Source organism: Phocoena phocoena, chromosome 18 (genome assembly GCF_963924675.1).
Source record: "Phocoena phocoena chromosome 18, mPhoPho1.1, whole genome shotgun sequence".
In the NCBI taxonomy this organism is placed as follows: Eukaryota; Metazoa; Chordata; class Mammalia; order Artiodactyla; family Phocoenidae; genus Phocoena; species Phocoena phocoena.
The window spans coordinates 65,977,839-65,983,838 of record NC_089236.1 but is presented as its reverse complement, the minus strand read 5'-3'; positions in this window follow the sequence as shown (position 1 = coordinate 65,983,838).

Genomic DNA, 6,000 nt, shown 5'->3' with positions numbered 1-6,000 from the left:
GAGCAGAGCTGACTGTGGTGGCAGACAAAGCCCTCAGGCAGAGTTGCAGGAAGTCAGGCTGGTGTGAAATGTAAGGGGCCGGGGCTTATGGGCAGGCACTGACATCATTGACTCGTCCATGTTATTAAACCCTGGCTATAGAACAGTCTACAGCGTGGAGGAGTGCCTTCTCAAGGCACTTAATTAAACTGCAGTTAATTTCTTTTTCCATTTTCTGCTCCTCCTCACAGCAAAATTTCTCACAGGAACTGTGCGTAACCACTGTCTCCACACCTTCACACACTGTTATCTGCTTAACACATTTTTATAGTGTTTCTATCTCTCTTTAAAATACTGCTTTTCCGAAGTCACTAAAACCCTCCACTTTGCCAAATCCAATTGTTACTCTTCAGTCTTCAACTTACTAGCCTCTCACAAGCATAGGTTCCAGCTTTTCCTGCACTTCTGTGACCACATTTTCTCCCACTTCTATCTCCTTTGGCTTCTCCCTCTCTCTCTCTTTCCCTTTGTTTCCATACATGTTAGTTCTTTAAGGAAAATTCTAAGTAAATATAGGAAAAGCAGTATTTTATATAATCGGGGTTATATACACATTTAAAAAAATAAAATTCGGCGATATTTTTAGCATTCTTAAAATACTTCACATTAAAAGAAGAGGGGAAATTTACTAACCATTTAGAGACACTTATAAACCATCAGCAAACCAAATCGCCTTGTGATAACATTCGCTTCTCCAGCTGTCATTCTTTAGGCAAGTTCAGTTTCACAGAAGACAACTGAGGCCAAGAGACATACAAGTTGCCAAAATTATATGTACAAACTCATTATTCCTAGCAGAGAGCCTCAGATCCTTACTTTGAAGCCTATTCAATATTACTTTACAAGCCGGTTTAAAAGCATTTAAGGCGGGGGGGCTTCCCTGGTGGCACAGTGGTTAAGAATCTGGCTGCCAATGCAGGAGACATGGGTTCGAGCCCTGGTCTTGGAAGATCCCACATGCCACGGAGCAACTAAGCCCGTCCGTGCATCACAACTACTGAGCCAGAGTTCTAGAGCCTGTGAGCCACAACTACTGAGCCCATGTGCCAACAACAAATGAAGCCTGCGCGCCTAGAGCCTGTGTTCCACAACAAGAGAAGCCACTGCGGTGAGAAGCCCGCGCACCGCAATGAAGAGTAGCCCCCACTTGTCACAGCTAGAGAAAGCCCATGCACAGTAATGAAGAGCTAACGCAGCCACAAAAAAAAAAAAAAAAAAAAAGGCATTTAAAAGTAAAGTAGTATTAAAAAAAAGGAAGAGAAGAAATAAAAATGTAGAAAAAATAGACGTGAATTTTTTAAAGTTTAAACTTTTTGTTTTTTTGTTATTATTCAATATATATACATAAATCAGTAAACCCCTATACCTATGTTTCATTAGGCCCAAGAGTATTCCACCAAATGACACAATACCACATGCTGGTAATTGTAAGGTCGGATCTTAACAAACGCACCACGAAACAGAGGAAAGCTTCAAGTGAGCTTTATTAGGGAGCGCTCCCGGGCGAGGTCCACTGGTCCGAGAGAAAGGGAGCCAGAGAAGTCGCACCCGGGCGAGGGTTGGGCAAGATTTTATAGGGGAAGAAGGGAAAGGGGTGTGGTGAATCTGGGAGGGTGCAGGGTATTCCTTATTTGGTGGTCTTTTCGGGTATCCTGGGGGACCGTTAGTCCCGCCCCTTGAAAGGCGGGAAGGCTGGACTGGGTTCAAAGTCCCCAGGTCAGTTCCTGGAACTGGGTGGTCCGGAATGTCTCCAGGGCAGTTTCTGGAACTGGGTGGTCCGGAGAATTTCGGTGTGATGCAACCTGTGAATCTGATTGTGTTCCCCTGCCTCGGGCCAGTTGGCCTTACAGTAATGGTACTAAATAATAACATTTGTCATTATGTTCTGCCCACTCTGAGAATGGAGGGCCATCAGCAATACATTTTAGAAAAATGCCTATCAAAAAAGTCAACATTTTTTGTTTTAATATTGAAACATAATGGAATTTATTTCCATTATTTCCATTACAATAAAAGCCTTCACTCAAAGGTGTGTCTCTGAGGACGGAAATTGCTAAATTGTTAGCTCTGTGAGGGTATGAAACTTACATTTCATTTAGATGCAATTTGCTACTTCTATACCTACAGCTTCCCTGAGAGTTCATATCTAAAAGGAATGAAGGGGGGGACTTCCCTAGGACTCTGAGCTCCCAACGCATGGGGCCTGGGTTCAATCCCTGGTCAGGGAACTAGATCCCACATGCATGCCGCAACAAAGATCCTGTTGCTGCAACTAAGACCCGGCACAGCCAAAATAAATACCTAAATATTAAAAATATATATAAATAAAAGAAATGAAGGGAAGTCTTTTCAGAAAACCAAAAAGAAATTCTAAAGTTTTTAATGTTCAAGAAGAGTGCTTCAGCTTTTTAACCCCTGAATGTTACATATCTATGAGTATCTAAAAGAGATTAAACAATATGCAAATACAAGTTAATTTTATAAATCTCTTTCTTACCTCAAATTCTATTTCTCTGAGTTTAATATATTATAAAATCTTTTTTAATGAAGAAAAAAATGGACCCGATGATGGTAATTTGCAAGGGATGGAAAGGAGGTGATTATGATAACTTTGGTAGTGTTTATACATTATTTCTAAAAATTGACAGGAGAAAAGCTAAGTCTACCCTTCTAATTTTCTTGAGTTGAAGAAAGCTGTATCTCTATCAGATGCTATATAAGACTGAAATTCTCTAAGGGCTCAATGGGGATATTTTATTAATACAGAATCGAATCTATAACTTAAAAAAAAATCTATTTCCACTATTATAACATTTCACCTTTTGCATAAATAGCCTTCATCCGTGTCTTACCAGTGTTTCATAGATTTTTTTTTCCCTTTTCTTTCCTCCTTCCTACCTTCCTTCCCTTCTTTCTCTTTTTTTTTTTGAGGGGCAAGTACAGAGATTTCTCATATCTGCCCTGTCCCCGCACTCCATAGCCTCCCCACTACCAACATTCCTCCACCAGAGTGATACATTTGCTACAATTGATAAATCCACATTTACACATCCTAGTCACCCAAAGTCCATGAAATGCCCACGGTCGCGAGACCCCTCCACAAGACCACCAGAGACGAGAGTCAAAGCCAAACGGCAAGGGTCATTTATTGCAGGTTCGAACCTGGACCTCCGCGCACTCCTTGCCGGTGACGCTAAGAGGTCGCGATGGAGTTTAGTACAGCTCTTTTATAGACAGGTACAAACAAGCTCGGGACCTTCTGCGGGGCTTTCCAGGGGTGGGGAGTACTGATTGGCTAACTTTTAAACAAAGACACTAGTCACTGATTGGTTAACTTTTAAACAAAGACACTAGTCACCGTCTGATTGGTTGGATGGTTGCAAAAGGGGGTTCAGCAAGCATAGTTACAGAAGCGAGAGCGGCTGGTTAAGTTTCGGTTTCCTGAGGCTTTGTTTCTCAATTAGGAATACTTAAGATGGGGCCATAGTTACAAACAGTACAAACAGGAAGATCGATGCAATCCTAGCAGCGCTACGGCCTAACGGCAGGGCATCAATTCAGTCCTATTTCTACCAAAGTAGAACATAGCCCTTCATCCATAGTTTACATTAGGGTTCACTCTTGGTGTTGTGCATTCTATGGTTTTGGAAAAATATATAATGACATTTCCATCATTATGGTATCATACAGAGTATTTCCATTGTCCAAAAATCCTCTGTGCTCCACCAGTTCATCCCTCACTCCCACCTCCACCCTCTGGCAGCCACTGATCTTTTTATTGACTGCCTAGTTTTGCGTTTTGTCATATAGTTAGCATTATATACTATGCAGCCTTTTCAGGCTGGCTTCTTTCACTTAGTAGTAAGCATTAAGCTTCCTCCATGTCGTTTCATGGTTTGGTAGCTCATTTCTTTTTTGTGCTGAATAATATTCCATTGTCTGGATGGGTCAGTTTATCCATTCACCTACTGAAGGATGTCTTGGTTACTTCCAAATTTTGGCAGTTATGAATAAAGCTGCTATAGGCATTTCACAGATTCAAAAAAATTCCTTTCCCTTCCTTCAAAATTGAACATAAAATCAACCAGCTTACTTCCAATATGCATCCAAACCAGACTGAAGAGGTGCCTCCTTTGGTCTACTTCATACTCTCTCCATATTTGCATTAATTGCTTTATTGAATTAGCATACTGTTTTCTCCATCTTCCATGTATTTATTTTAAACAATGCAGGAAAATGCAATAAAACACCCAAATGGATCGACAATTGCCATTACAATACAGAGATGGTTGTTTAATGGAAACTGAAAAAATTGACTCATGGGCAGAGATGGTTGGTTCATGCTCAGAAACTGCAAACTCCCAGATGGTTTTGGGAAGACATTTTTATAGGCAAATTTGGGGTGAGGGCTGCAGGGTGTGTGAATTTCTTCAGATTGGTTGCTGTGAGGTAACAGGGCATTCCAGGAGTCCTGTGCTCAGCCTGAAGTTACCATCCTCCACCTGGGCGGGGGCTTTATTTCCAGCAGAAGAACTCAAAGATATTTTTATGTATATTCCTTGAGGAGGAACCAGGATCCTGCTTTAATCACTGCACTATAGTTTCTTGATTGTTCCTCCTTTGTTTCTGCAGTCTCTTACTTCCACGATTAGCAACTATTTGAATCTGCTCTTTGCAACAGGGAGGTCTAGGAGGCTGAAGTATTTATCCTGCAAATAAGAAAGGAGGGGACAAAGACAGGCTTTAGCGCCCAGAAGGACCCCACAGGGTTGTGTTTAGTTACAGATTCATTCATCTTGCATAACTGACACTAAAAGCCGTTGTTATTTTTTAAATTGAAGTATAGTTGATTTACAACGTTGTGTTAAAAGCCATTATTAATAACACCATTTTAGCCAAGGTACAGGGGAAATTATCAAAGTGATCTTGTTATAAGCACCAAGAACTTTGATCTTCCCTCATTTAGGGTAGAAGGGATGAGAAACTGCTGAGCTGGTAAGATGGCCACACAAATAACTAAACACTTATGAGTGGGAGCCCAAGATTTTGTTCATTCAGTCCTACAGTCATTCATTCACTCAAGGTGCATTCTAGGTACTTTCCACACACACTGTCCATCCACCAGACCATGCTGGACTCTCTCTTGAGTCCAAATCAGAATTCATCATTTATTGATTTTAAGACCTTGGTCAAGTTCTGTCCTTAAGCCTCATCTTTTTCATCTGAGCATGTGAAATAGGGATAATAATGCCTTCTTAAATAGGGCATTGTTAAGAGTTAAAAGTGAGATCCGGCCCCCAGAAATTTGAAAAACCGTGTTTTGTAAACATATGTCACTGTTCTTCCACTAGGATCTGAGCACATGATGAAAGAAATCATAAGGCAGTCTCTCTCTCCCCATATTCCCCTTTCCTCATCTAAGAAGGCAGCAAAAAGCTCACAGAGGTCCCTCGCACAGTGCAGCAATGTGAGATGCTAAAAGCCTGTCCCCAGTGGCAACATGCAGTCATCTTCCAAAATCATTTGAGTTCTAACCCTGTTACTTTTCTCTAGCTCTTGCAGCTCTACGAACATAATCTGTGCTAAACCCTGCTGTTGTCCGTGGTCAAATGCTCGGCCGCAGGTAGGAGACCTTCCCCCAGGACTCCAGTTTGGTCAGGATGAGGGCAGGGGGCCCAGAGGGCAGACTGCTAACGCCTTCTGCCCGCTTTCTCCCGGCGTTTGGAAAGCGGCTGCCGAGGGGGGCGTTTCTGAGCAGCAGGGGCGGGCAGATATAGCGCCTCCCCTCTCCACCTTCTGGGTGGGTGCCTGGGCTGGCAGCAAGAACTACGGCAGAGTTTGCAGCCAGGTGTCAGCACGTGGCCGCCTAGGCGCGGAGCCCGGTGTTCCCTGCGCTCGGCCTACCCGCCTCTATCCAAAGGCGCCGGCGGCCTTGCCTCACACCTTCGCCAGGCTCCCTAC